Source organism: Sebastes umbrosus, chromosome 10 (assembly GCF_015220745.1).
Source record: "Sebastes umbrosus isolate fSebUmb1 chromosome 10, fSebUmb1.pri, whole genome shotgun sequence".
Lineage (NCBI taxonomy): Eukaryota > Metazoa > Chordata > Actinopteri > Perciformes > Sebastidae > Sebastes > Sebastes umbrosus.
The window spans coordinates 9556860-9580044 of record NC_051278.1 but is presented as its reverse complement, the minus strand read 5'-3'; the positions used below and the strand labels follow the sequence as shown (position 1 = coordinate 9580044).

The 23185-nt window shown below is 40.1% G+C and overlaps 1 protein-coding gene across 1 annotated transcript in view; it reads left to right on the top strand.

Annotated features, from left to right (window-relative positions):
* The first annotated feature begins 906 nt into the window (after positions 1 to 906).
* sertad2b (SERTA domain containing 2b) overlaps positions 907 to 23185 on the top strand; it is a 39478-nt gene continuing 17199 nt past the window's right edge. Inside the window, exon 1 of the mRNA XM_037782933.1 lies at positions 907 to 1127. The gene's annotated coding sequence lies outside the window, so the exon portion shown is untranslated. The remainder of the gene's footprint in view (positions 1128 to 23185) is intronic.

The following is a 23185-nucleotide window of genomic DNA, read 5'->3' as shown; positions in this document are numbered from 1 at the left end:
CGTGGGAATCATTTTATATTTTTAAATAAATATCCCTATGGGGAAGGGAAATACGTCACAGAATATCCCAAGCCTACCCAACAGGGAGATAGTATATTATATTATATGTGTAGTTAATTTAATATGTTTTATATTTAATTAAATTAAATTTATATTTAATATGTAAAAGTTAAATTAGCCCTCCTTTGCATTTTAAGCTAGGCTAATATTTCAACACGTTAACCTAAATGGTCGCTATCCTAAAAAATAATAATAAAACCTGCAGATTATCCTAAAAATTCTTTATAAAACCTGTAGTTTATCCTAAAAATATAATAATAAAACCTGCAGCTTATCCTAAAAATTCTTTATAAAATCTGTAGTTTATCCTAAAAATATATAATAAAACCTGCAGTTTATCCTAATAAATAACAATAAACCTGCAGTTTATCCTAAAAAATAACAGTAAAACTTGCAGTTTATCCTAAAAAATAATAAAACCTGCAGCTTATCCTAAAAATTCTTTATAAAACCTGTAGTTTATCCTAAAAATATATAATAAAACCTGCAGTTTATCCTAAAAAAATAAATAATATAAAACCTGTAGCTTATCCTAAAAGAATGATAATTAAACCTGCAGTTTATCCTAACAAATAATAAAACCTGCAGCTTATCCTAAAATAAATAAATAAATAAAACCTGCAGTTTATCCTAAAAAAATAATAAAACATGCAGTTTATCCTAACAACATAATAGTAAAACCTGCATCTAAATGGTCGCTAAACTACTCCAGAGAGAAGGTAAACTGTAATTTATAATCGCATACAGCATCTAAACTCTAAAGTGAGCTGAATTTTCCGAGGTAGGCTGATAACCACCTACAGACAGAGTAGTTTCTCATATGTCCCATGGTACATAAACGGAACACCAGACTGGCTGTTCTTACATGACTTCGCACTGGACGCATTGAACTGTGACATTGGAGGCTGTAGCTACGTGGTCCATCAGTTTATTTTAGGTAAAATAGGATTTAAACATCTCAACAGTAGCAAGAGGAAGCTTTCGGCCGTAACAAAAAATCTCGAAAGCTTTTCTTTTAAATCTATTTTTCTACTTTAGCACCGTGCTGGACGGATCTGCCATAGAGGGTGAGTGTCTCAAACTGCATCTTAAACTCTTCTATTTTTGTATTGAAGTCTGGTGCTCTTTGGTTGTGGTTGTAAGTTTCTATACCTCTCTAATCTGTATGTTGAATTTTTGCTTCCGACATTTTCAAAAAAGTAGTTCTTGGTATGATAAACATATGATATGTACGGGTACAATGAATGGGCAGGTACTCTGAGTCAAAAGAGGAAAAAGCGCAGCGTGGAATTCCCGTTAGTATGACGTGTTGACAGTGTACCGCCAAACTCCACTGGAAAAATGTTTGTTTTTAAGATCTTGCTTATGCTTAAAGCTGATATACTATTAAACAAGACTTTTAATATACTCTACATATTAAATTGAAGCTGCTCTTCAAATCGGCATACATTTGACACACAAATATGACTTATTATTATAAGATCTTACATTTTGGAAATTACAAATATTGTCCAGAAACCCTCACAGGTTTTTTTTAATCTGTTCAAAATGTACCTTAAAGGGAGATTTGTCAAGTATTTAATACTCTTATCAACGTGGAAGTGGACAAATATGCTTGCTTTATGCAAATGTATGTATATATTTATTATTGGAAGTCAACTAACAACACATAACAATGACAAATATTGTCCAGAAACCCTCACAGGTACTGCATTTATCCTAAAAAATATGCCGGCAAACTGCAGCCCAACAGGCATCAACAGCTGTCAGTGTGTCAGTGTGCTGTCTTGACTATGACTTGCCCGAAACTGCATGTGATTACCATAAAGTAGGCATGTCTGTAAAGGGGAGACTTGTGGGTACCCAGAGAACCCATTTACATTCACATATCTTGAGGTCAGAGGTCAAGGGACCCCTTTGAAAATGGCCATGTTAGTGTGTGCTTTGATGCATGCTTTTAATGTCATCAAGTTCAAAAATTGAAGCTGTTCTTCAAATCAGCATACATCTGACACACAAATATGACTTATTATTATAAGATCTTTGGAAATTGTACCCCTTGTATTGACATTCTTCTTCAATTTGAAGAGACAGTGCCGTAACGAACAGCGTGAATCAGTTCTAAAAGTTGAAATTATATGAAAATGTGTTAAGTTCGGCACATTATTTGTATGCCGCATTTCGTAAAGGTTTGATATATTTTATTTTATGATGTATTTCCCATAGTGCAAGATCAATAACTTGCTAGATTTTGCAGGTTTGAAGAGGTTTTCACAAGAGTGACAACATAACTTGTCTGTGTTTGGATGTACTGGCCATGGCATAGGAAAGCAGTGCACATTGTCCACTGTTGTGCTGCTGCTGCTGCTGCCTGCATTATATAACCAGCTGTCTTTAAGCTCACACACACCATCACTGACTGACTGATCTGCTGCTGCTCCAGTGCAGCACAGCCTTCCCTACTTGGGCCTGATCCACAGTGGCTGTAATAAGGCTGTAGTAGTGGGTGTGAGTGTGCGCGTGCTTTGATGCATGCTTGTAGTGTCATCGAGTTCAAACTGTATCTGGGAAACATTGTGGGATGAGAAGTGTATTTCAAATTATAATTAGGCTATTATTATTGTTAGTATAGTAGTTCATTCTCACGTGAAGCTTAGACACTCATGTTTGCACAAGCACCCAAACAGCACACATAACACAAGTAGGCCTATGTTGTAATGCTATTACAATGTTTCTATTGCGGTTTAATAGTGTTGTCATTAGGGCTGTCAGAGTAAACAATGATAATAACGCATTAACTCATTAAAGCATTTAACTCCACTAATTCCTTTTACGCATTAACGAAACTTGCGATTTTACGATCGTAGCTGACTCAGTTTTAAAGCTAGAGTGAATATACTCGCATCATATGAAACTAGAAAACCTAAGGAATCCATTGGTACCAACATACTAGTTACTACTAGTTGTGTAGTAGTTGCGAAGGAGGCTAAATAACGCTCCAAACTTACGCTAAATTATGGTGAGGAAAAACTGGCATGGCCATTTCCAAAAGGGTCCCTTGACCTCTGACCTCAAGATATGTGAATGAAAATGTGTTCTATGGGTACCACAAGTCTCCCCTTTACAGACATGCCCACTTTATGATAATCACATGCAGTTTGGGGCAAGTCATAGTGAAGTCAGCACACTGACACACTGACAGCTGTTGTTGCCTGTTGGGCTGCAGTTTGCCATGTTATCATTTGAGCATATTTGTTATGCTAAATGCAGTACCTGTGAGGGTTTCTGGACAGTATTTGTCATTGTTTTGTGTTGTTAATTGATTTTCAATAATAGATATATACATACATTTGCATAAAGCAAGCATATTTGCCCGCTCCCATGTTGATAAGAGCATTAAATCAGATTAGCAAAGATTAGCCAAGAGAAAAGTCCCATGAAATAAATGCAAAGTTGTGTAGCAGAACTTTGTTTTTTTCTTCTTTCCTACCACCTTCATCCGATGAAACTACAGAACTATAAAGTAGTTAATTAGCACCACCTCAACCAGCTACAACAATAAACTACTACATGATAATAATGTTAGAGCCATTTTTCTGCATAATGAGTACTTTCGCTACTTAGGTACATTTTGAATGTTTTTCCCCGTAGTGGAGTGTTTTTATTACTCAAATATGTCTGAATGTTGGGCCGGCCCAGCCCGGCCTGGAGGAATCGGCTGCCGTCAAATGGCCACGGAGGCTGCCGGAACTTTATCAACGGGATTACACAAGCAACCAGGCTTCTAATTTAGCAGCTAATCCAGATTAAGGTGCCGTGGTCGGTCTGTGTTGCCAGCCTGGGGCTCAGACGCTGCGGCCCGTCTGGCAGACAGAATCAGCAGCCGTCCAGCGTTCACTGTCTCTGTCTGAACACAGGGATGATGCATTCTGGACCCTGGACTAAGATCAGGTCCCTGCAGTACATCTGAAATCTTTTTTGTTTTGTAAACCTGACTGATGCTTGTCCACATTTTATACTGGTCTGAAACTGGTTCACCAACTGTCTCTGAGAGAATGTTTTTCATGATTTCCAGATAGAAGTCTTGTGTTTTTTATCAAATCTGGACTCAGTTTGGAATGAAATTGGCAAGTGCGTCCCCTGCCAATCTGAACTGTTGATCCACAAGACAGAGCAGCTGTTGGGTGAGCTGGTTCTCACCTAACCAAATGAACTGAACCACTCCACAAATGAGCTGTGACTGCAAGTCGAAATCTTAATGAAACGCCTTAATAAGCACCTGACCGTCTCATAATAAGGTGTACTTGCGGCTGCAGACAGACGGCGCTTAGAGAGAGGCTGTGCTCCAGACGCGTGTCTGCACAAAATGTCCTTGAACAGGACACTACTCAAACTCTCATTTTAAGTTGCTCTGAATGACCTCCACTAATATCCACTGCATTCTTAACATGCAAATATGTCATAATATCATCTCCTGTGGTGAAAATGTGTATTTATGTGTAATACGTATGGATATATACCAACTAGGGCTGTCAATCGATTAAAATATTTAATCACGATTAATCGCACATTTTTTATCTGTTCAAAATGTATCTTAAAGGGAGATTTGTCTAGTATTTAATACTCTTATCAACATGGGAGTGGACAAATATGCTTGCTTTATGCAAATGTATGTATATATTTATTATTGTAAATCAATTAACAACACAAAGCGATGACAAATATTGTCCAGAAACCCTCACAGGTACTGCATTTAGCATAAAAACCTATGCTCAAATCATAACATGGCAAACTGCAGCCCAACAGGCAACAACAGCTGTCAGTGTTTCAGTGTGCTGACTTGACTATGACTTGCCCCAAACTGCATGTGATTATCATAAAGTGGGCATGTCTGTAAAGGGGAGACTCGTGGGTACCCAAGGAACACATTTTCATTCACATATCTGGAAGTCAGAGGTCAAGGGACCCCTTTGGAAATGGCCATGCCAGTTTTTCCTCGCCAAAAGTTAGTGCAAGTTTGGAGCGTTATTTAACCTCCTTTGCGACAAGCTAGTACGACATGGTTGGTTTCATATGATGCCAGTATCTTCACTCTAGCTTTAAATCTGACCCCGCTACAACCTTCGAAAGATTCATTACGTTAATGCATTAAAGAAATTAGTGGCTTTAAAACAAATTTGCATTAACGCGTTATCGCGTTAACTTTGACAGCCCTAATACCAACTTAAGAAGAGCACTCTGTGTAAGATCAGGGACAGGTGTTTTATTTCCCCCTGAGTTTGAAACCACTAACTGCTGGTTAGTGCTTCTGTTTTTTTCTGACCTTCGCCTTTTAATGCATTTGGCATTCAGTATGGAGAATCTGACAGAGAGACTGAAAGAGAGACAGAGAGAGAGAGAGAGGGAGGGAGGGAGAGCTCTGTGAACTATAAATAGACAGTGGGAGAGTGGATGTGATGATAGCATCACCACACAATAATCCCTCTCCACTGCACTAGCCCTAACAGTGAACAGGTATCCCCTATAAGCGGGGTTATCTGGTGAACCTGAGCCTCTGACCCTCTGCTCAGGCTCTCTGTGTGTAGATGCTGTATTAATCTTGTTAATATGAGACCTGTGGGGACAGGAGCATGCTTCACTTCAAGCATGAACAGTCTAAGTTCAGAATAATCCTTTTAAATTTGTCGTGCACAGGGGCTTTCTGGTCAGTCAGGCAGCGATGTTGTGGGCTTTAACTGCCATTTGTTGAATGTTGTGCTGGACCCTCACTGCGGCTCCCATCAGCTCTCACTCAGCTACAAAATATTAACTATCATCAGTTTCAGCCCGCAGATATATTGCTCTTGACTAGAAAAATGTGTGTTGCCAATGAAGTTCATATTTTTGTAGGATTACAGTAGCATTTGCACCTCATCAGTGGTGCTTATTTAAGGGGAGATGAAGGTGCATCGTTGTTAATCCACCATCACAATATATACGATCTATAGTGTGTATGACTATGTGTGTGTGTGTGGCAGCTCTATATTCTCAGTGTCTTTACTTTGAGTGTTCAACATCACCCGCACCCCTTCAGGCACTGACCTCCTTTTCATTGCACACACAAGCAGCACCTTTTCTTTCTTTCTCATGTAGTGATTGTGTGTGTTTGTGTCATCTTATCCAACTTAAAACTGTGAGGCTTTTTACACACGACTGTTTAGATATTTGATATTTTATGTGTGGATGTGCTCTGTAAACCTGTAGTGTACCATGTGTATTTTAAAAAATATATATTTCAGAATACTTAGAATAAGGCATGGAAGTTCATTCTTGACCTTGGAACAAAAAAATTAAACTCAAGGTCCACATATTAACTTTTTCCAGGGCTTTCAATCACGTCACATTCTCTTAATCAGCGGATGGAGTTTGCTCAGTTGTGAAGTCATATTCAGGACTTCTCATCTGTGTTGGTTTAAAAAGTTACAGTGATATGGTTGAAAGCTCTGAAAAAAGCTAGTAAATGGATCTTGAGTTGGTATTGTTTTTTTACATTATTAGAATTGTTTTAGTTTTTAATTATAAAACGCTTGTAACACTGTTGATAACAGCCCAAAAACGTAATTGTTATTTTATATTTTTTTATTTAACCATTCATTTAGATTTTTTATTTTAATTCTTAAAATCACATACATTTTCCAATAAGCAACAGTGTTATAGGTAAGGAGGACGGAACCTGCCAAAATAAAAAAATAAAAAAATAATTTTACTTGATAAATAAATAAATAAATGTCATTAAATATAGCAAAAATATAAAAAAATAAATGTAGCAATTAATTAATTGATAAAATGTGACATAAATTTATGTTTCTGTTTTTAATTTGCTTCTTTATTTATTTATTTTTATATTAATTCTTCTATTTATTTACTCTACTGTTTAATTTTCCCATTTATTTATTTATATATTTATTTTTATTATTTTTAAATTAATTAATTTATTTTTGCATTTATTTATTTATTTATTTTTGTATTTATTTTTAAATGCATGTACTTATTTATGTATTCATGCATTTATTTATTTATTTAGCACATGTTTTATTATATTGGAGGCAACCTGGCCTCATAATACAATCAAGTTTGATTACAACATTAGACATGTTGTTTTCGGCGGTACTTACAGTATGTTTTATGATGTGCGCAATGCACTTAGTATCTAATGACTGTGGAGGTATTGTGCTGCGTTCAGGGATCCAGAGGAGACAAGACTAAGTATAGATCTGAGGTACATATAGTGAATATGCAGAACACACACACACATGAACAGGGGGATCGGATGTCAGAAGAGCAGCGTTTGCAGAGCGGGCCTCTTAACGAGAGCCAAAAGAACAAAGTGTTAATAATAGATAAGCCTGCATTCACATAGATAGATAGATAGATAGATAGATAGATAGATAGATAACTGAGCTTTGTTCATGACAACTAACACTGAAAACATGAAATTACACATTAAACATCTAGTTTACATGTATTTTTAATTTTCAGATTTGAACACAGTCTAAATGAATTGTTAAGGTGGCCACTTTTGTTGAGAAAATTACATCCTCTGTGCACTTGTGCATAAATTAAGTCCCAAAAACACACGCAAATGTTGAGTTGTTGGGGTGTTATCATGTTACCTCCCTCCGCACAGTGACTCATTGCTCCACTACCTGTATAGTAGTCCATGTTACATCATGTCCTCTGTTGGAATACCCCCTCCCACACACTCTTCCTCCCCGCTGTAAATGTGACACGCTATTCACACATAATGTTGTAGTCGACTCACAGAACAAAAGCAGCATTATACATTACAATCATCATGCTGGATAAACACCAGGGTGTTTCTTCTGCTTCAAGTGTCCTGTATGATATATTCATTTTAAGTACGAGGAGTCAGAATTAGTTTTTTGATCATATCTATTGAATGCAGCACCCAGTAACTCAAAGGATGTTGAGTGAGAAAAAATCAAAAAGTAATGGTCATTAAAAGTATTGTACAAAAAGCTTCATCGTCAAATTTTAACCATCAATCTGATCTGATTTCAAAGAACAAGAATGAAGCTGTGTAGTCCCAAAGATCAACGGTACTGCAGCCTTTTGGTTTACCTACTTTTTAGCAGTTTGAATGCTTTGTAATATTGCTGCTGATCCAGGAAGGAGAGAAGGAGAGTCATAGTAGCAGCTCTGTGAGGCTGTATTTGGGGAGCGTTCACACCAGCCTTGTTAAGTCCGGTTGAACCAAACCCTGGAGCGTTTACCCCCTTGGTGCATTCTCTGGGGCGGTTCATTTCTGGTGTAAACACCATTCGATCCTATCACAGGAAGCATACCATTTATGTGTCATTTCTAGGGCTGTGTATTGGTACGAATCTGGCGATACGATACATATCATGATACAGGGTTCATTTTTCGTCTGAAATTGTCACACGTTTAAAAATGAATGTGACTTCACGTTGTGACTCCGATTTTCTAGGTTTTTTCGCATCTCTCAACAGGCAAAAAAAGCGTTATTTGAGCCACCGTCCGTGCAAACGCCATCATCCAAAAGGGCATCCGATAAACATGAAAAAATACAGAGTACAGAGATGCAGAATATAAAGATAGATCGTGGCAGGTGATTGCAGAAAAGCTTGGAATCGGGGATGGTTGCAAAACAAAGGATGTAGTGATTGTGCTCTAGGCAGCTAAACGATAGCTTCTTGCTGATGTCATTCAATAGCCCCTTTTTGGGACGAGCGCTATCCATTGCTTCGCATTGAACAGAATAATAAAATGCATCAGACTCAGTGTGTAACGTTTTTTTGTGGATAAAAAAACGCATACAAAAAATATGGCATTGTTGTGCTAAGACCTTTAAAGTGACAATGTTACTAAGATTTAGCAGCATAATGTTCACCATGCTCATTATCTTAGTTAAGCGTGTTAGCATGTTAACATTTTCTAATTATTAGTAACACAAAGTACAGCTGATTCATTAGTTGTGCAGAGAATATTTACAAGTCAGCACCTAAATGTTTTCTGAGGACTTTTTACTTTTCTTGCAAAGTAACATTATGTTTGTTGAGTTACGGCTTGTCCAGGCCGGCCGCATGAGCAGCGCGTGGCAGCACCTCTCTGAAGTACACGCTGTGCACAAGTGTCTTTAGGACATGTTGTTCTCATTCAATCCCTTTCTACAGAGCTGTGTACCAAGTTATTATCCAAACTGTTTACTGAGATATTGAAGTGTATTGCTTGGTTAAATAGCACATATTGAAATACATGTCAAAGCATGTACAATACGCCTATTCAGGACAGTCTGTACTCCCACCAGCTTGTACAGTAGTTCATACAGTATGGTGTTCTGTCACTAACTCAGTATTGCATTAAGGGACTATATAGTGCCCAAACTGAAGAAATCCAGCCATGGCAAATGTTCAATGAGAGAGGGAGTGTTAACAGGCCAGCCCTCATATTGGGACATTTGGCTTGCAGCCGCTGTATGATTATGGCCTAATGATTATATACTTTGTTATACAGTGCTGCGTCAGCTTGGCAGCCACTCAAGTGGCTGATATCTGTGTCAATGGTACAGAGTGGCATTCTGGGAGATTACTGTTTGGGTCTCTGATTCAATGATGATGTGTGTAACACCATAATTTGGACGTTGTGCGTGGAAGCACGTCGTGTGCTTCGGGCGACACGTGTTGCACACAGCTGGTCATGCATGCACACAACTGCTAAACAGAATTTGTTTTATTTTTTTCACCTGTCCACTTGTGATCCGATCACTCAGGACGCAGGTTAATATCAGGTCTGAACGGGTCCTGGATGTGTGTGTGTGGATAGCTGAGACCAGTTCTCATGACTCCTGGCTGGCTTGTTCTGCAGCGGATCTTTCTGTTCAATAATTAATGTGGAGGACACCGAACACATCCCTCTGCCGTATAAGGACTGTGTGTGTGTGTGTGTGTGTGTGTGTGTGGTCAGGTGGTTGTGTTTATTCTGGCTGGTATTGTGTTTCTTTGTGTTTACTGGGACTGCTGGGACAGTTTACAGGGCCAGACTGGGCTGCCTCTGAGGGATTTGGTCAAGACTGTTGTAGACCAGACTGGGACATACTGTTTTGGACCAGACAGCGTTGGTTTAGCTTTGAACCAAACCAAACTGGACTACGCCAGAGTAGCCTGAGCTCAGGTGGACTGGTCTTGGCTCGACTGGAAGTAGATTGATGTTTGAGCAGCGTGTTTAGACAGGATCGGGCCAGATGAGTCTGGACTCGATTCAGTTCAGATCATTTTCCCCTCGTTTTCCATCCTATTTGCTGTTATGTTCCTGATTCAAGCCTGCAGAAGCTGCTCACATTCTCAGGTTTTCCACGTCGTGTTGTTCCCAGAAAACCCTATTTCACTTTCCCTCTATTTGTTTGTTTGAGCAGTTTCAGGCTGAAAAAGCTTTGGAAGAAAAGCATTTTTCTTACAGGTTTGGTTTGGCTCACAATCACCGCGCTGAAGGAGAAAGTTAAACTAAATATTTAGTAGTCCGCTTTGTTTTTTTGCCCTGCAGTCATTGCCCTGCTCTGACTGCTTTCCCTCTGATTTTTATAAAGATGAATTTTATTTCGTTGCACAATAGCTGCTCCACTTCAGTCCCTCTGCTACAGCTGTCCCCTAAAACCAGCTGCTGTGGATCTCTGTGTTCGTGTGCTCACGTCTCGGACATTACAGCTACTAATGAAGAAAAGGAAATAGAGACGACGAAATGTAGAATCAATGACAATATAGCGGCGTGCATTGACATCTATGTATGATAAAACTGTCTAAATGTGCTCTGTAACACGTATTGACTTTTTCAATTTGTACAGGATGTGCAGATTCACACGCTGTCTGGGTAAGAGAGATAATTATGATGATGATGATGATGATGATGATGAAAGGAAGGTCGTGCACAGGAGCATGAGCAGGACATTTTGTGTATTTCTTTTAGTCTGCTCAGTTTCCATAAAACCACCTGTTATCACGTGACCAAAGTTACATATTTAGGTCGCTGATCTATCTCCATGACAACCGAGCAAACTCCAGCCACTGAGGAAGACTAATCCACATGGTTGAAAGCTCTTGGACGAGCTAGTAAGTGGACTTTGAGCTGTCTGCCTGCTTTTGGACTGTATCCAGCCCCTACATGTGGAACTTCTGTCATATGATAACAGGTGTTTGTTTTTGGGGGGTCTCTTGTTCAAAGATGGTCTCTGGAGTCAGATCTTTCGACCAACCACTGACTCTTGGTTGATGAACTTTGACCCCTTCCCAGTCAATGCTGTGACTGGTTTTGGTCTGGGGCCCACTTGTGATATACAGATCTTCTGACAGTATACAACCACATACTGGAGTCCCACTGTTGAAAGGATTACCTGTATTATCATCATATGCCAAGCTAACAAGAATGAACAGTGAAAAAACTTATAATTTAGTGTGCAGTTCCTCTTAAACCACTTAAAGGCAGGGCGGGCGATTTTGAGAAACTAGCAAGAGTACACTAGATTTTTAAAATGATCCAATCGAAAACCAGAGCCCAGTGTTGCCATCTCTTTTCCAGTGAAAGTAGCTAGCGGGACTAGCTCCAAAAGTCTCTAAATCTAGCGAGAAAGTTGCCAAGTTGGCAACACTGATAGTCCAACGCTTCAGGCCTCCCTCCAAAGCCACTCCCCCACTATTATCATGATGAACGTAAACAACGAACACGGCTATTGTTAGTACTCACAGCTGTCAAGCTAGCAGCTTGTGGAACGGTGCACGAGTGCACGGGCAGACAGGTAGACAGACTGATTGGACGGGTTTATTAATAATTAATCTGAAACTACAGGGTTCTTTAAAGCAACACCTGCGTTACTTAATATTGAGGATCCTGTTTTAAAGGTTTCAATCCTTAAAATCCTTAAGACTGGTGGTAACAGCAAATGTGGTTTAATACTTTGGGTCCCAGAATACTGGGGGCAGCAAAACTATATAAAAACTATTGTCATTGTGATAAAGAAGTCAGGTAGTAATTGGCCTTTTTCCATAATTCTGATTTTATGCTGCACATGGCACAAATCTGCGAACAGCAAAAGTGAAATTAGTCGGTTACGTTGCAGAGAAGTTGGAGATGTACAGCGTATCGTCTGCAGCTCTTCGTCTAACAGCTCACTACGTACGTGTAGCTTAATAACGTAACAAACGTAGTCATTTTAAGCCAAACCATGATGTTTTTTTAACTAAACCTAACCAAGTAGTTTTGTTTTGTTTTGTTTCAATTTACAACGTTAACCACGTGTTTGAAACTGTTTGAAACTGCGACCGTTTTCTGGGTGAAAATTGAGGATGCAGTTTAGTTGTACAGGAGCATAATTTAGTAGGAGACATGGTTGAGTGGTCAGAAGACTTCATCACAAAATAACTCCTGGAATGCACTGACCATCACACACTGATGATCTATAACAGAGGATCTCAGGGGGGAGTTTAAGTGCACATACATACCCTGCAGGTTTCCTGAGCTGTGGTTTTCTACGGGCTACTTAGAGACTCTAAAACAACAATGGAGCTCTGTTTTGGTGCTCAGTTTTTATGTATGAACGTGCACCACAAACACAAACGGTGCATTTACTCCCTGCTTTGTGTCCACTTCTTTTTTTGGATCAACACATCTGTGTTTTTCCCCAAATATGTTTTTTTTTTTTTTGTGCGGAACAGAGTGTGGACAAAGGACTGGGTGTCTGGAGAGGGTGCTGGGGAGGGGAGAAGGGGATCATGGGTGATGGGTGGGGGACTGGAGGAAGGGATGATGGGTGGGAGTCTGCAGGGGACGGCTGGCTGGCTGGCTGTTTATGGATGTGAGTTTGGGGGGGCAAAGGTGGGGGTCCATGTGTGTGTGTGTGTGTGTGTGTGTGCATTCATCTGCATATCTGTCTGCATGTGTCTAAGAACATGCATATACTCATCTGCAAGTGAACCCGTCTGTGTGTGTGTGTGTGTGTTCATTGCCTGCCTGTTCGTAGGCTTGTGTGTGTGTGTGTGTGTGTTCTTTTGTTTTGCTCTGGGTTGCTGGGTGATGGGACCAGCTGGGAGGGCTGAAGCCATTCACTTCCCTTCTGCTACCCTGAAGGCAGCCAGCAGGGAGGGAGGGAGGGAGAGAGGGAGCGAGGGAGCGAGGGGGTCGAAAGAATGAAATAGAGGAGAAAAACGAGGCAGAGGTGGAAGGGTGGGGAGGTGTGGGGGGTGTTTATACCTTATTGCAGAGATAGAGAGAGAGAGCGACTGCAATCAGATGAAACAGAAAGAGAGTGACAGCGAACGCAGAGCGGAGAGGAAGTTTTTGAACGCAGCTCGGAGTGAATGAAGAGATTCATGAAGGAAAGGGTGCGGGGTGGGGGGGTGGAGGGAGGGAAAGTGTGTGTCGGTCTGAATCGTGATAGAGCAACGGCGCTGACTCAGCCAGTCTGGTCTGGCGTGGGAGGGCAGCAGCAGGGGAAGAAGTAATAGATTACTGTGCATGGATTACTGTAATCAGATTTCTGGCTGATCAAACAACACAAGTGTTGTCACTGACATGAGAATAACATATTTCAAGAGTCATAAATGCTTCTGTTAATTAGGGCTGAACGATTTTGAAGAACTATCTAATTATTTTGACTGATATTGCTATTGTGATATGATTGGCGATATAAGAGGGAATGATTATTTTTACATCATTATTCCCATTTTCATTGAAAAACATAATTATTATGGTGTGATTTTTGTGGGGATCCGTGTTAAACAAAGTTAAACAAAACAATTAAACAAATGTTTTCTTAAGTAATCCTGCAATTTGAAAATTGCAGTAGGCCATATTGCGATTTTGATACAATTTTTAATTAATTATGCAGCCCTGCTGTTGACTCAGACATCCTCGCTGCAATGTAAGAACTGTGTTTTCAAGTGTATCCACTTTGGGGAATGTTTTCTGAAAATGTAAATCTTTGGATGTGGAAGGCCAAAGGAGATAAAACAGTGCATTTTCAAATTCATCTTTAAAATGTGGATGTCCTAACACAGCGACATCCTAGATTAGAGATGTTGTTGGATGAGAAATCTTATTTAAATCGGGTCTGGTGTGTTTTGGTCCAATGTGGTTCTGTTTGGGGGACGTGGAAGGGTGGTGAACCGCTACCTTCCACTCCAAGCTGACCTCTGATGATTTTTTTATGCCTCCGTGCTGGCGAAAGCAGTCACGCCGGCATGAGCGAGTCCACGAGGCCGAAGCATTGTGTTTTTGGGTTGTCCGTCCGTTTGTATGTCTGTACGTACGTACACGTCCGTCCCATTCTCGTGAACCCAACATCTCAGGAACGCCTGCGGGGAATGTCTTCAAATTTGGCACAAACGTCCACTTGGACTCAAGGATGAACTGATTAGATATTAGTGGTCAAAGGTCAAGGTCACTGTGACCTTACAACACGTTTATGGCCATAACTCAAGAATTCATATGTTAATTAATACCATTTTACACAAGAGTCTTACAGGATATAACGATTAAGTGATGACATTTTGGACAGACATGGATGTGAACTGCAACTTTCAGTCTATCAGACTGTTTTCTGGTCTATCATTTCTTACTTCTAGCACATTGTTCTGACTGTATCCCCGATAACAAAACAGAACAAAAAGCAACACCAAAGGGGAGAATAGCTCTCTGTGGATGTTGTGGCTGGAGGGGTTAGTAAAACGACGCTACCAGAGGGCTTAAAAACAGAGAAAAAAGAAAGATGGATAACCAGCTAAAGTGTAGTCGCTGGCTGCTCGTCTCTGAAGCCGAACCGCTGTGGCTGCTTCCTTGTGCCGTGACTTGTGAGTCGGCTCGCTTTCTCTCGAAGATTAATGACCTTCCTGTTTTCAGCTCCAGTATCTCCCTCCACAGAGTTTTCACTGCAGTTCAGTTTCACTTGAAGTGCACTTTTAAAAAACGCTGCAGAATTTATTGTTAGAGGCAAGACAGCGAAAGATATGCGGGAGGGAAGAATGCACACACACATGTAATGAGTACACCATCTATTATTACTCTCTCTACTGCTATGACTGTCACCTTTACTGCTAATAACACCATCAGTTCCAGTATTACAACCACTACTACTTCCTCCACTACAACAGCCTCCACTTCCATTCCCGCCTGCTCAGAATGGAGCTAACTTGTGACCAAAACTGCAAAAAAAAATTGTGGTGAACTGAATGCGTATTTGTTGAGTTTTCCCCCAGTGGACAGAGGTATCTGTGTCCCAACTACTGCTGGACTATTGGTGAGTTGTCCTGCTGGAATGTGTCACGCTCACCAGTTTGCTATGGATGGACACACACATTAAAGGGTTAGTCCAAACCTTTTCACATCGCCTCGAGCCAAAAAGCTATTAAAACATACAACAGAGTACTGTACTGTATGTCTAAGGTGGTTATTATCTCGTAATGACTGGTTTAACTGATTTGCATGTACTCAACTTTATTTATTTTTTTACAGTGGCTGCTTTCAAGTCAAATAATTAACCATCTAGTATGATTTGGATGCATTGCCTCTTGCTTGTTTTTTGACATTTTACACTCTGTCAGTGAGTAGAGAGCGAAACGGCTCATCTCAGAAGTTATGAAACAAGGAAAACAGCAAAGAGGACTCACATGAAAGAGAGACAGAGCAAGAGAGAGAGAGACAGACAGAGAACAACAACTTCTTTCCTGTAAGTCACCTGACACTGGAGGCGTCACACAGCCATAAGTAAACACACCTCCCTCCTGCCCCCTCTCTCTCTCTCTCTCTCTCTCTCTCTCTCTCTTTTAGTATCTTTCTGTCTATAGGTCACCCATGATCTTAGTCCAGGCACAAGCCCTCTTTTTTGCAAGATGAAAAGTTTTGTTTGGAGCGTCCTAACTAGTTTCTACTGGTCTATAAATAGAAAACTATTTCCCTTAGTTCTTCAGTCTATTCACAGGAGAAGGAGGAAAATAATGATTTTTTTTTTTAATATTGTGGCAAATCAAAATGTTTTTTGGATCAAAGCCTGAAACAGCGGTGGTTGCTGATAATGTTTTGAGTCCAATTATCTCAAGATTCATTATCTCATGTTCCTGAAATAAACAGTTTTCTTGAAATCACAATTTAATCATCAAAATTTGTTAGTTTAGTTTAGTCAAAGATAATAGGAATGACTCAAAAATGAAACCAGCCTGGGTGGATGATGATGTACAGTATCCTGAGATAATGACACATTTAAATCCTGATCATCTTGAGTCAACAATTTGTAATACTGTATGTGGAGACAACTAGCATGTAATCTTGACATACATGTAATGACGTAACCGACATCCCGGTTGCACGAAAAGGCGTGTTAATGACATGATAATGCACGAGGCAAAAGCGTGTCATGAGAACGCTATTCTTGCTTTAGGTGTGTCATTTTCACGCCATGTAGTCTGTACTGTAGTGACGTAGAATAAAAGGGGAGAAAGGACGTTAATGGCGGATAGAAGGTTAGGTGGATGTGTCCAACAAACACCAGACTTTCAACCAGGAGACCGGTGTTCGAGATGGATGTTTTGTTTGGAAGTCACATTAGAGATGTTTGTCACATGTTTTCTGTACTTATGTTACGTTGTTTACTTAAGTATTTTACTTAGTTTAAGTACTTATTTCAAGCACAGTTTGCCTCATGATAACTTCCATATAACATAAATCTGTTGAGTGTCACAGTAGGACGAATGTAAATGCTTAGATCGGCATCATCACAAGAAACCACTGGTGTGTGTGAAGGTACTGATTCTAGGCAGCGTGACTACATTTTGGGAGCATATTTGACTAAAACGGCAGCACCGCAGGAGACCGCCTTGCTCTGCTTACTTGTACTTCCCCTTTTGAAGTGCGTGAGTCAAGACACTTAACAAGTGTTTGAAGCCTCAATGTAATGAGAAGAAAAGGGGGGAAGACGAACGGAGAGATTCCTCTTGGCTCACCAACAAGCTCTGTCCAGCTTTGGGTTTATATCAATTCAAATAGTAAAGAACAGAATAGTGGCGTTGATCGTGGATGTATCATACTGTGTGGAGGATAAACTGTCCTGTGTGGGTAGAGAGGGGGAATGATGGACACTGATAAAGAGACAAAGAGAGAGAAAAGGAGGAGGTAGAGACAAAGAGAGAGGGAGAGAGAATGGGAAAGAAAGCAGATGGGTGTTTTTGGTTTGGAGCCCTTCCCCTCCCTCCCTCCTCCCTCTCTATCTCCCCCTCTCCGTCTCCCTCCATGTTGGGCTGGAGTGCCACACCCATGTCTAATAGTATTAATACTATTCTCTGGTCCTCTTCACACACCTCCCCAAATTTGCCAGCACATATGGATGTTTCCACTGCTTTTACTTCTATTTTTCTCTTATTATTTAAGCCAAATATCAAACGATTGATCACATTGCATAAAATACTCACTCAAAATTTTAAATTCTGATATTTTCAAAGCTGTATAATCAAAGGGGAAATTGCCCTGCCTGTGCTCTTTCCTTTGGGTTTAGTTTCCAAATGTGATGTAAGAAAACTTCTAACTCTTTCTTCCACACTTCTCTTCAAACTAGGAATGCACGATAAATTACCGTCCGATAATGGGAAATTTATATTATTATGTATTATTCCAATAATGAAATTATAGCTGATAAATTATCGGCTGATAATACAAACCCATAGACCTAACAAGCGCAGCATCTACACACTCCCCTACAGTAGGTGGCGGTACTGTATGCACCTTTTAAAGTTGGTTTGCGATCCGCCAATAAACAGAGAAGAATAACAACAAGTGCAGCACGGTGACTAGAGAGCCAAACGTGTGGATGTTTTTCACAGTTTCAGAGGAAGACAACACCATTGCAATTTGCATACAAGTTTTTTGATGTACTTTATAAGAAAAAACTAAAAGAACATTTGAAGAGTCAGAACTGTTCTTTGTTTTTGTTGCGTTAACAATAGTGATGTCTAGTTAGATTTGGTTCGGTCAGCTGTATGGAATATTAAATCATCCCTTTTTGCTCACAACATCTACAGCCTTTCCTACCCTCAGGTGTGCATAAACTACAGGTTATGAACTTCTTTTTAAACTTGAAATTATCGGTTACCTTTTCGGTATTGACCATGAGAAGCAGGTAATTAACGCTAATCGGTATCAACTGAAAAAAATCCATATCGTGCATCCCAACTTTAAACACATCTAGAAGGATGTTGCTGATGTTTTTGTTGGCATTAGACTGAGGTCATCTGACTTATAGGGTACAATAGATCTCTTGCTAGTTATTTGTTTAGCTATATATGTAAGTAGGCAGGTATAGGACCAACCAGAGAGGCAGGGACAGTCATGATTTCATTGTTCTTTCATTTGCCTGCTTGTTTTTTGGAGAAATAAGTCATAAGAAACACCGAAACTTTGCAATGCAATGCACTCTTTTGCCCGCGTTACCACACTCCCATGGTGCGTCAGTGACCCTTTGATTTAAGTTTAAAGGGACTCTATGTAAGAATCAGAAATTGCTTGTTAACAGCGACACCTGTGGCTGTTAAGTCAATGAAAGTCAGCGTCCTGTTGCTCAGGCTTGTGCTTACTCTACATAGACATGAACATGCATTGATCAACACGGTGAGGCGACACACTTCAGCTAAAACCACAATATCACTCTATATTTCACCTGCTTGGCAGTAATGTTAGCTGACCAGACGAAGGTCTCTCCATGAATCGATGCTGATACTGTGTTTCATGCTTCAGCCTCTCGACCGTGTTCAGAAGGAACAGGGGAGACACCGGAGTTTTGGTCGGAGACGATAGCGTTACTCTTCTTCAGTGTGTAGTGTGCGCGTGCATGCACGTGAGAGGTGGAGCGAGTGAGAACGAACGCGGTGTGTGAGTGAAGGCAGGCAGAGGAGCAGAGTGCAGCGTCGACTCCAGCCCCGGAGACCAGGATTACGGTCTCCCCTGTGTCTTCTGGCCGTGGTTGGGGGGCTGGAGCGGGATTAGTTGTCACTGGTTTGCAAGACAGGCTTCATTAGATATAACTTTGCGGTTTTGGTGCTTCTGTGTAGTTTGTGTTGGAACAGCGTAGCCACACACAAGCGTGCATAGGAAACATGACCCGCAATGATTTATAAGAGTGTAAGAGTAAGAAGTTACAAACAGTCCCTTTAATTTAGATTTCTCTAACAAATGGCAACTACAGTAGTTGTTTAAGTAGTACTGGTAGTGTTCAATAACACCACAGTAACAGTAACAGTAGTGAAAGTGATAGTAATGGATTACTGAGCTTGTACTGCGATAGCTATATATAGCTACTAGCCATGTGCTATTGCATCAGTTAAGTCCTTCATAGAGTCAATAACATACTGCTAGTAGTGATTCCTTTATTACTGAGACAAACAGAGGACACACTCGATATATTGTCTCACGTAGACGAAACTGATGAGTAACACAAAGACTATGAGTCAATCATTCCCGCTCTGTGTGTGTGTGTGTGTGTGTGTGTGGTGTGTGTGTGTGTGGTGTGTGTGTGTGTCACTCTGGAATTTTTCTGTGTGTGCATCGCGTGTGAATTTATAGACCCTGATGATAAAAAAATGCATCTGTGCTGTCATAGCTGAGTATAAAAGGAACATGACGGTCAGCGAGCTAATTCTGGTGCCGGTCGTAATCCTGCGCGTTACCACCCGAAGGTGCAACACGGTGATGGATGGAAGCAACACGTAGCATCGTGTACTGGTACTGGGAGTGATGAGTGGGCCCATTATGAACTCACCATGAGTCAGGTTCACACTCTCAAGTTCACACTGATAGTGACACACACACACAGGCAACCTGATACATGCAAAGAGGAACATAGACACAGATCATAACAATAAAATAGAGCTGGTATTGTAGCGTAACATGTTCTCTGTTATATTATTATTATAGGTTCTGATTATTATTTTATTATAGTACAATTTCATTATGGTTTTGAATGCATTAATAGTCTATAATTGAAATCTAAACCTCAGAAAACATTAAATAAATGGACAAAAGGGAAGAAAAAGAGAGGCAGATCAACAGCAGGAAAGACAAGGAACAGGCAGATTTTGCACAGAGAGGGAAATAAAAGAAGAGCGAGGGAGAAATAAATAAAGATAGATGGAGGGAGGGTGGGAGGGATGTGGTGGGTGCAGCTCTCCAGTTGGTGTTGCTATGGCCCTGCCCTCCCTGCTCACTGAGCCATTTCCTGTTTTTGACCTGAAATCTTTATTTAGAGCCATCCCTCCTCGCTGCTCACAATTCATGAGTCAACTCAGAGTCTAGAGAGATGAACACAGGACTAAAATCAGATCTCCATTCACCACAGAAGCTACGTATGCGTGCACGCACAGAGCTGCTGCCCAGGCTAACCCGCCTGTTAACCGTATACTACTCCAGCTGAGGCTTCATTCAGGCTGTCTGCATGATGATACCGATATATTGAGAATCCCTGTGGCCAAGAATAACAGAATATTCCCGTCTTTTATTGTCTGAACAGCAGTTTCCATAAGCTTTGCTGTCTGCACTGATTGAGCTGAGTCAGTTTAGCCTTTTATAATAAAAAAATATCATATATGTCTCATCATCTGTCCAATGATGGGAGTTTTTGTGTCTTGCAACCTTCAGCCAGTGATGACTTAAAGGTACAGTGTGTCGGATTTGGCAGCATCTAGTGGTGTGGTTGCAGATTGCAACCAACTGAATACTCCTCTGCTCACTCCTCCCTTTCCAAGACTGCAGTATGGTGAGCCGTCGAGTGCAAAACCATGGTAACGCCGTTCACCTCACTCATAGGCCAGTGGTTCCAGTCACACAGGCAAAATAAAGCTGCACAAATAGTTGGTAGAGATGCACCCATCTGTCTTTTTCAGTACCAATACCGATAGCGATACCTTTGGGTATCGGCTGATACTGAGTACCAATCCGATACCAGTGTTTAATTAATAAGCTGTATGCCTCACTGTGTGGAAGTGACTGGCATAATTCTTTTATGTGTATGGCAACATCAGGCCTGACTTAAATAATACTTTCTTAACTCTGTAAAACTAAATGTGACCAATAAATATATAGATGTAAATTGAATTGTTCTTTATTATTTAAATAATAAATCGTACATCAGCAACTTAGTAAAGAATCATCATAATTACCAGGAATTACAATTCGATCCAGTATCGGTATCGATGCATCCCTTATATTTGGTGTTGTGTTGAACTTTGGTGACCTTTGACCAGCAAATGGCTTATTAGCTAATTTGCACGACCATCCACTTTTATTCAACCCTCCTCTGTCAGAAAATGAAGTGCTCCACAAAAGCGGAAGACAGGTGCAAATACGAGTTTTGAATGTGAACGTATTGTCCCGTTAGTGAACAAGCTCATAGTTAGCACGTTCGTTAGCTCAGAGAGATTTTTTCCCCTCTTCAATAAAACTTTTTATTGAATTGAAATAATGAATAATCGTGAGAACAAAATGCCAGAGGGGCGTAAACAACACTGGACAGAGAAAAACTAGCGCTTGCTTTCGCGAAGATGAGATTAGTTTTTGTTGAGCCACTTTCCGGTGACCTTTACAGTGGCGAGTTATAGAGCACCATGAAGACCTAAATGTTGTTTTACACCCTGACAAGAGGAAAAACTGTGGCAGCAGTTCAGTCCTGCAAACACTGGACTGCAAATAGATGGAAACACTTGTGACAGCAGGTTGATCACAGCCGGTCCTGAGAACAGGCAGCCCGTCTGGGAGACTCGTTGTGATTGTGAGTGTATCAGTGCACAACTGGGTGAGTGTGCAGCAGGGGGGCATCAGGGACACAAACGGTCGAGGATGCCCATTTTCTGCCCTGCTCCACTGGTGTTTTTGTCCGTTTGGAGCCGACCCTGCTGGGTTTTGTTTCAGTTTACCGGACTTCTTCCTGCCATCTGCTGCCGGGTAGGACGGGCATCACTAATCGGCCAAACGGCACCATCAGTCCAGGGCTCCTTTCTGTGACCACCGAGGTTATAATAGTTTTGAATTTTCAATTAGTTTTTATTTTATTGTAGTTTTGACTTTTAAATTTTAGTTTTAGTTTTCAGAGTGCGTTTGCTGGTTTTAGTTTAGTTTCAGTTTTTCAGAAAGTTTAAGTTTCATTTTTATATATTTAGTTTCATTTTTTATTTTGTTTTTGTTAGGACCAAGTATATTGTCTCAGAAGTATATAGCTACATATACATGGTTGGAGAACTGTGTAGTAATGGCCACAATGTGTAATATTTAATCTTCGTGCTACTTTAGTAAAGCAATTGCGACAGAGCGGCGTCTCCTGGGATGTCAAGTCCGTTCAATTTCTGTGGTTCAGTGTCGATATATCATATTTTAACCAGGAAATATTATATATATTATATTTAGTATTAAGGGATATAGTTTTTATTTAGTTTTACATTACTAACTTACTGCTTATCTTCATTTTAGTTTCAGTTTTAGTTTACTATAATAACCTTGGTTACCGCTCACCATTCTCCTGTCAATAAAATAATAAATTAAGGATTTCTCAGTACATGTCAAAGTGCAAAAAAACACCAGCAGATAGTAATAAAAAAATCTCTGATAAGATACTTTTAAATTTAAAGCATGTGACTATTATAAAAGCACTGGTAGGGCGTCCGTCCAAATGGGGTCTTGACCGCAGTTAAAGCTTTAAAACGTGAAAATTGGTTCCACTTTACAGTTTCAAAATGTTGTTAATGTTTAATTACATATTTTATACTGAGAGGGAGCATACCATAGTGTGTGTGTGTGTGTGTGTGTGTGTGTGTGTGTGTGGGCGGGGCCACTTCTTCTCTGGGCAGCTGCTCGGTTTCAGCTTCTCCTGCTGCCTTCACGTGCTCCTCGGAAATTTAACCACCGTAACAAAATGGATCCTGTCATGACACTAATTATGTCGTTGTTACATTAATAAGAATTTTAAAGTGTTTTTTTTTAAGTATTCTTTCCTCATTTATTAATTAATTTGTTTGTTTATTTATTTTTTATTTCTTTAATTTATTTTTCTCTCTATTTTGTTTTATCCATATTTAATTTAATTTTAATTTGT